Source organism: Neopelma chrysocephalum, unplaced genomic scaffold (genome assembly GCF_003984885.1).
Source record: "Neopelma chrysocephalum unplaced genomic scaffold, ASM398488v2 Primary Assembly neopelma1_24, whole genome shotgun sequence".
NCBI lineage: Eukaryota > Metazoa > Chordata > Aves > Passeriformes > Pipridae > Neopelma > Neopelma chrysocephalum.
Genome location: NW_020897693.1, coordinates 20,043,209 through 20,052,116, shown reverse-complemented (window position 1 = coordinate 20,052,116; position 8,908 = coordinate 20,043,209). Strand labels below are relative to the sequence as shown.

General features: G+C 39.0%; 1 protein-coding gene across 5 annotated transcripts in view; it reads left to right on the top strand.

Moving 5' to 3' along the window:
* Nucleotides 1-16: 16 nt before the first annotated feature.
* The window catches only part of TTBK2 (tau tubulin kinase 2), an 81,564-nt gene continuing 72,672 nt past the window's right edge, over nt 17-8,908 (top strand). Inside the window, exon 1 of one of the 5 annotated variants that reach the window (XM_027706966.1) lies at nt 17-241. The gene's annotated coding sequence lies outside the window, so the exon portion shown is untranslated. Of the gene's footprint in view, nt 242-483; nt 501-8,908 lie in introns of those variants that run through there. The other 4 variants (XM_027706970.1, XM_027706959.1, XM_027706975.1 and 1 more) reach the window with 4 other exon arrangements.

The window sequence follows — 8,908 nt, the reverse complement described above, 5'->3', positions numbered from 1 at the left end:
TAGCCGCCCCGTGACCCGCTGAGCGCCCTCCGCCTGCGCGCAGCCGTTACCCCTCCCCGCGGGCCGGCCCGGCTCTGCAGTCGCCATAGAGACCGCGCCGCACGCCATGGGGCGGAGGCTGGGCCGGGGGGCGCCGCTTTAGCCCCCGCCCCGTGCCGCGCGCACCATCCCCGCGGGGCCGGGGGCGCCGCAGGGACGCGCTGCACCGCCCTGAGGAGCCGCCGCCTCGGCCCCGTTCCAGGTGAGGACATGCGGGGCTGCGCCGCGGCCACCGCCGTCACTCCGCGCCCTGTCCCCGAGGGCGCTCCGGCCGCCTCGGCGGGGCGCGGCCCGCGGGCTCCGGCCCGGCCCCGGCGGCTGCTGCGTGGGAGCCGCGCCGCGGTTCCTCTCCCCTCGTGAGAGGGAGTTTGCCGGGCGCTGGAGCTTCGAGGCCACGGCTCGCCCGAGAGGGGGTTATTCCAGCGGGGGCAGCACGGGGCGATCCGGTCCTTGGAGTTAAGGTGGGCAGGTCTGGCGGGCTCCAGCAGCAGTCACCCACCGCTACCCCGGCCTCCACGGAAAACTCAAATTTATAGGCACGAGATTTTTTTTTTTTTGTCCCCCCCCACTTGCTGCAAGAAGGCAAACGGTACAGATATTTACGTGTTCTGACGGCGAAACATCCCTGTTTTAAAATAGCTGCGTCTATATTTCCAGCTCTGGGCTGTGGCATGCGTGTGACGGATGCTGTGTGGGCACGGCTGGATCGGGAAGCGGGCTGTCTGTCGCCTGGCGCTCCAAGTGCTGGAGCCATTAGCGGCAGTTGCATCGATCTGTGCATACAGATATGCCCGGCTAGGCCGCGGGTGCTCGCACCACGGCGGTAACAAGGAGCATATAAACTGCGTATGGAACGGATTTAAAAATACGTTGTTATACGTACTTTTAACTCTACGAGAAGGAAAAGGGAAAATACCTTGTTCTCGAGTCTACAGATGATCTTTGGAGCTGCAGCTGTATCCTTGTGCGTCTGTTGTCACTCTAGGGCAAAAGCAATGGAAGGACAAAGATCGGTACGAGGTTTCCAAAACCTCTGGTGTGAGCCAGAGCAGTTGGGAACAACTGCTAGTGTGAGTGGGGATGCATTTGCAAATAATAATAATAATATATTGTCATGGGGGTGGAGGGAAATGGACACAAAGGAATGACCCCAGACTATAGCACAGCCTTTTGAGAACCTTCTACTGTATTTATAATTAAGCTGGAAAGGAGTATAGAAGATGAGTTATAAAATAGGTTATAATGGCTTTCTTAGACTGTATGTGCAGAACTAGTTGAATTTCAGCTTAAATGTTCTGAATTAGTAAGCTATATTGCAGGAAGGTTGAAAGCCCTAAAATAAAACATACTCTATTTATTTAAGTATCATGTTAGGCTTAGAGCATGTGACTAGTTTCCCTGTTGTGGTTCTGGAAAAATGAGTAAATTTTTTTTTATATTCTGCATAGTTAATGCCATGCCTCTGTTGAACACACGGTATGCTTGCAGGTACGTTACTTCCTTTCAGCTGTTGTATCTAAGAAAACAATAGATTAGAGCTTTTTTAGCTGCTCTTGTTTGATTTTGAAAATGTTTTTTGAGGTTTTAATGATGTGAACTCACGGTACAAAGATATCCACGATTTCTATTCTGTATTAAATTGCCCAGAATACTTTATTGATGATTATTCATTTGCTTTGCAGTGTGAAGTATGCTTAAAAAAGTAGTAAAACTTTCTTAACTTGTTAAACCAGAAGTATGCTTATTTACATTTGACCTGTCAAAGAAATTATATATAGGAAAGTTTGACTGCAGTAGTATATGTTGTCTTCAGTCAAAAGTTGTTTTGAAAATAGTGCATCAGAATATCGTAGTTTAAAAAATGTGAAGATGGAACCAATTATCTCTGACAAATGCTTTGTTCTTCTCTGATATATTTCTGGTGTACCATTATGCACTTGAAGTTAAGCATCTTTTTAAACTTCCTATTTGGAAAGGATGGGGCTAGAATGAGAAGAAGAAATTGAGCGACTGGAATATTGTGATGTTGCTTTGGTTTTAGTGTAGTCACTGTACTGCTGTCACATACTGCAGGCTCTGATTTCTCTAACATCACAAATTCCAGAGAGGGTTCTTCAGTGTGGCTGATTATATCAAGAAGATTTTTGAGTATGACAGAAGAGAGATATGAGTGGAGTTTTCCTTGTTCAAAACTGGCTTCTAAATGGTCAGTTTCTACCAGTATTAGATATACATGTACAAAAGGTTAAGCATTTGCTTAGCTATGAAGTTGCATTCTATGGCATATTAATATACTCCTGTGTTTTCTGTGTTAGTTAAGGCTTGTTTATCTAGTGAGAATGAATTGATACTCTACAAAGGAGATTGACAGTTTCTGCGTATTCCTATCTGTTGCCTTGTCTCTTTCCTTTTCTCTGGGAAAGCACTACACAAAGCTTTTGTGTTTGGCTAGAGGGGAGGAGAAACAGCTGCCTTTTCAGTACAAGACACCAGGATTCGTCATGGTCTCACAGGGATGCGTTGTTGTGTGTGGACCAGCCACTGTCCTTCCTCCCTTGTTCCTCCCTTCCTCCCTCTCTGTTAAAAACTCTGTCCTCATGACACAGAAACCTGAGCTTCCTTTGATTGATCTCACAGAGCAGTGTGTTGTGCCATGGACTTAGCAGATCAGTCGGATGGGCCAATTGTTAAAGTATAGGTGGACAGGAATTAAAATGCAAAATTGACCAAGTGCAAGGTGTACATTAAGGAGTCCAAGATCTACAGATCGTGTTATGTTTAAAAATTGCTTGTTATCAACTTGACTTCTTGTCCATGATTGGGATGAAAGAAACTTGTTTGAATGGTTAATATTTTACTTAGTTTTCTTTTGTTTAGCAGTTTAGTATCTAGGATACTTAAATGGGAATTAAACATATTAATTTCTAGAAGAGGAAATACAAACTTTCAGTTGAATGACAGAGTACAACTAAATGGGGCAGTTTCATTTTTCTACTTTCCATGCACTAGTAGGGTGCTTTAATTGTTGTACTGTATTCTGTGTCACTCAGTGGTAGAATAAAATTTAACTTCCCTGTCTTTTTTGGAAACATTGATTACTATATAATGAGGCTTTAGTAACTATATATGTTCTTTCAAAATAACTTATTTGAAAATATCATCCAATTTTTTACTTATCCTTTACAACTTTATTGTATTTATTAAAATTTTAGAGTTAGAGTATTCCCCTTCAGTGCTACATGTTAAGTAGTGTGCTTTTGAGGGAATTTAGTAACTCTGATTTTTTTCTGAGCTGCTTATGAAATTGAGGTGGCATTCTTAGCAGTTTAAATTTATAGTCCGTCTTTCTCTGTATTAGCTTATAGGTCACTAATTTTGAAACCCACATAGTGGAAAATTCAAACGATAAAATCTGGCCTTTTGACACTTCACCTCTTGATCTGGTTGAGAATCTTTTTCCATTTTTGACATGTTGTGCAAATCATATCTTTTGATAATTTGTTGTTCAAACTTATTTGTCAATTAATGGAGACAAATTTTGAAAACCTTGAGGAATTTTTTGAGGGAGAAGGGAAAGATTTAATTTGAGAGGAGTGAGGAAAGGAAGGCAAACTCGGAAAATGAAGGAGTCTAGTGTTTTTAACAAAACTGGTTAAAAATTTTAAAATGTGTTCATTGTTGTGTTCAGGCATGTTTTTCTGTGGTTCTTGTACTGCATGGTTGGGAACAATTCTGTGATGAAAAGCATCACTCAAAGGCTATTTCATGCTGTTACTTTGTCTCTGAAGAGATTAATCAGTTATTGAGAATTAGGTTATTTGCACTGATGGGGAACTCTCTCCTGTAATTATTCCTTTTGAAGAAACGTGTGTATGTTGCTTAGCCTTGCATTTCAGTGCAGGAGAAGCGTCTGAGTAGTTGGAAGAGTTGAAGGCCTCCTTTATGGATGGGTTTTCATGGATGAAGTTTGCCAGCTTACTGATGGTATTGATCAGGAGAGTATTTTTTTTCCAATACAGATCTGTCCGATGTATAAAGGAAGGGTAAAATGGGCTGAACTTGCTTTGAGAGCTTGTAAAAGATGTGGTCTCTAATATGAAGTCATCTTTTTGTATCTGGGTGTTGCAAAGGAATTTGTTACTTGTTGCAGGGACAGGTTACTATGTGGAGCTCACATGGGGAAAAGGGGAAATGATCAGGGTTGGTGTCGTCCTGGTCTGTTTAAATGGAAATAATTTTATTACTTCTTTTGATGCACTTCAAGTTACACAAAAATTGTACTGTTGGACTCATCTACAGTTAGGAAAGTTCTTCCTTCTTGATTCTGTATTTGTTGTTTCTGTCATGTGGGTCTCAGGGTACTAATGTTTTTATGAGGATTTTAACAATGTATTTTTGGTATAATGTTGTCCATAAACGTAGTAAGAATTATATTGCTTTATGGTGTAGTGTTATCAGCAGGATGTGTCTTGGAGCTTTTAAGTTTGCTTCTGCAGTAATGCTTCAAATGCCACTCGTGGCAAGCAGTGCGGCTTCTGAGCAAATGAAGGATATCTGTTTAGCTGCAGTGTTGAAGTATTTAAAAAAGAAGGGGCAGTGATCTGTAAATAGAATTTGTTTGTCTCAATCAAACTGGTGACTTTTTAGAATGTATTTGTATTGTTATGTTGAGTTATTTACTGTCTTGAAATAGTTCTTTTCCTGTCTATTTGTCAGCATCTTGAGTTAAATAGATCCAAAATGGGAATTATCAACTGGTAGAAATTGTGTCAGACAAAGAGTGCTACTCCTTGAGTTTTACTGAATGCCCTTATTTCATATGTGATGTTTTGATTTTCCATTTCCTGTAGTCTATAAATAAAATCAAAGTATAATTCCCTAAGTCAAGTTAGCCTTAGAAATGTTGTACTCTGAGAGCTGAAGGAGAGGAATTGATACAGGATCACAATCTTTTTCTGCGTCATGTTTATATGCTGTTTTGTCAAGCTCTAGAGATTATTTTTATAATCATGATGATTTGGGTGAAATTATAGTTTTGCAGTTTTGAGCAAGATAGTGTATGCAGTGGGGAAACCTGTTGAACAATTTGTCTGGTTGGAGAAAAGTTTGAAGGAATCACAGGATAGATCAGTATGAAGAAAATATTTATTGGTCTTGTGGGAGAAATGTGCTGGCTAAGCCAGTCAGTTCTTGTCTTCACTAGCCAAGAACTAGAAATTAAGGGTGAAGCTAAGGAGCAAGCCATGAGCCTCCCAACAGTAAAGCAGATGTGTGCAGGAAAGAGGCTCTCTTATTGACTGTCTGGTGATAGTTGTCATTTATTTATAGCTGTACATAGACAGAAGAATATTTTTCACATGTTAGCTCCTGCAGATGAAATTGCACATTATTGTTGAACCAGTCTAACAGCTGGCTTCTGTTCATAAGTGGAAAATGATGTTCTCTGCCTGTGCCTTTTCTAGTGCCCACTGATCTCAGAGCTGCGCTGATTCAACTCACTAACTTGACAAAGAGTGATTGTAAAAAGGGAGTTGTTTGGGCTGAGATAGGTTTATAACTCCTGCTAAGTCATGCTGTTATGTGCAATTTCACCCTGAATGTGTAGCTGAGGCAGTCATAACCAGATCCTTTCTTTTACTGTAGCCTGGGTGCTCAGCTGACAGGTCTCTCTGACTATTGTCAACTCGGGGAGGATGCAAGAAAAAGAGGAACATTTTTTGTGAAAGACTGCTTCGAGGTGATGGTGCACATTTTCTCTGTTGATTTGAAGGAAATTTGGGCTAGATGCTAATTTCAGACTGGACATCCTCCTGTTGTTCTGATGTATTTCATTAGTTTTGAGCCTAGGATACCTTGTTCATGTGGCAGTGCTTCTGTACGTATATTCAAAGACTGGACTATCCTTTCCTTGATCCTGATATATTAAAAAAAAAACAAACAAAAAAAGGAAAATACTTATAACTCGGTTTGATAGAATTGTATTTCTTTTAAGTAAATTTGAGAACTTAGAGAATACTGTTATTATTTTAGGGTTATTACACTTTGCCAGTGTGTTACTGTTTCCATATCTACAAAATTAAATCTGCACTTAGTCAATCTGAAGTAAAACTTCTTCTAGTTTTAGACATATTGTTTGTATAGATCAAGTGTTTAAACATTCAAAATACACAAATATGGCATGTTATAGGTCAACAATACAATCAAGATTGTTTTTATAGCCCAAGCTTTAATTTGGAAAGATTTGGTGTTGAATTTCTTTACCTACATACAGCCAGTATTTCTTAAAATGTGTGATGCCAATATGCAATACTTTTTATTATTTAAGTAAGGATGAAGTGAAAGGCTGTAAAGGTTTTTGGGCAACTTTGCTCTTGTGTTTTTAGGAATAATTTTAGTATGTTTATTTGGAAGATAGTTAAAATCTGATCTTGCACTGTTAGCTCTTCTGATGTGTAAGAAATTTGTGTAATTTTTGAAAGTCTCTTGATCCCTATGTTTTTAATACATAAACTTGTTGATTTTTGTGCCTCATCATTCTGCCAAGTTTTATTTTTTTCAACTGATCCGTGGACTGTTTTTAAGTACTTTTGTGGATTTAAGACAGTCCCAGCAAACTAAATATGCCTGAGATAATTGTATTTTCTTAATGAAATATGATTATATAATTAATATTCAAAGACAAAACCCTCATCATTTATCTCAACCTTACTGCTTGAAGACCAAGGGAACTGTTGTGATTGTTGAGGCAACTTTGTGTGTAACACTAGCTTCCTTAGGACTTCCCTGAATTTAATGTGCTAACAGTAGTTGAGTAAGAGCATATAATGTAGAAAATTATTCTGTTGTCTTTTAAGAGTGGTCAGTAATGAGGAATCCACTGAAATAATTAATAAAGTATTCTAATAGTAGAATATCTTTATTGATGAAAATTAAAGACCTTGGAGATATTTTTATGTTTTTAAGTAATCTAAAGACTCAACCTTTTACTTGAATGATTTGTGTGTTGGGAACTGAGCTTTATAATTTTGACACTCAATACATACTATCCAGTATTTTAATAATTTGGTTTTCTGCGTATTTTTGTTAAAAAAAATCTTTTCTTGAAATATGAGCACCAGAACTGGATATAATATTCTAGCAGCAGTCCTACAGTGAGCAGATAGAGAGGTATTACAATATCTCATAGTATTTATTTGTCTACTCATCCATAGTTGTCATAACCTTAACACTCCAGCAGATGCATTTATCAGAACTGATTGATTACTACATTGTGTTAGGTAATGTTCCATTTATTCTTTGTTCCTTGATATATAATGCCTTCTTTCATCCAAGTTGGATAAAAGTAGTTTGCTTGCAGTCTGATTAAGCAGTTGATGCAGTTTGTTCTATACCACTTCTCGATCTCAGCATCAGGTACAAATTTTATAATTTTTGCCTAGTAAAAAATGTTTCACTATTAAGTCAGAAATTGACTCTTATGGGAGTAATTAGAGAAATATTAGTTTAGTTAATTTAAAATTATACTTGGGGACCTATTGTTTAATGTATGATCAATTGATTTTCTGCCATTTTAGTTCCTTAAAAAGAGACTGTGCTGTGTGATATAAACTTAGATGTCTTACAGAACTATAAGTGCCATAATAACTATTATCTTTATAGGCCAAACTTGTAATGCCGTAGTAAAAATTCAGTTTGATAGGAAGGGGAACTTAGTTGAATGGCAGTAGTTTTATTGCCTTCCACTAATTCTTTAATGCTCAAGTCCTCTTCTTGCAAGTCTTTGCCTGGAACTGATGTTGAGCTGATGGCCTGTTACCAAAGTAATTTTATTTATCCTTTCCAAACATTAAAATTAACTGTCTTCTACAGTGCTCTAGGTTTCAGGAATTTGCAGTGATAAATCAGAGATCTCCTTGAAAATACCTACTAAGATAAAAGTTATTCAAATGTGTCTTTCTCAACCTCTCTGACTTAGTAGCATCTCACTAATATTTATCCTGGGACTAGGAGACGCAGCACCGTCCGGAGCTTGGGACGCCGTCCCGGCCTTTCCCCGCTCGCTGCCGGGGCCGGAGGGGCCGCGGGCCACCCGGAGCTGGCCAAGGTGCTGAGCCGAGCCGGGCAGAGCGCGGCCTGAAGGTGAGCGCGTTGCTGAGAGCCGCCCGGGCAGCACGCAAGGAGTTAATTGCTTCATTGCAAAAAGAAGTACTGTTTTTGATTTTTCAGCTTTAAAATTATTGCTGAACAATTGTTAGTGGCTATTGAACTCTTATTTACTGGCTGCCAGACTGAAGCAAGGCTACTGGATGGACGCAAATTAAAAACACCTTTTGCAATTCAATACTGCAGCTGTCAATACTTACGTTAAAATTCTGAAAATGCACCTAAGACTTGAATCTTTTCTCTTGTTCTCGTCACCATCTACCAGCTCAACAAACTTTAGAAGGTCAAATTGACCTTTTGTCAGCCTTGACAAATGATAGTGACCAACAAATGGATTAAAAAGCATCTTTTTACCCTGTTTTTTTCTGTATGGTGTAGGGTCTTGTATGGTTTTAAATATTTAATAATGTGGTAAAACCTAGTCCTCTTGGGGGAGGAGGTTCTCTGTCACTAAAAGTGTGTGATCACTTCTCTAGCAAACAATGTAGAAATCTTTGTATCATTCTTTCTTGTATGCAAATAGTGCCATATCAAAAATAGGTGTATATGTGCTGAATGTAATTAGGAAAACAAAACATCTTAATCCAGAATAAAGAAAGCCTACATGGTATTAATTTCATTGCTGTTTGCAGAGTGGATTGATGCACTTTTATTAGAGGGAGAATTTCAGCTTATAATATTAGTGATTGGTATTAGTTTTTAACAA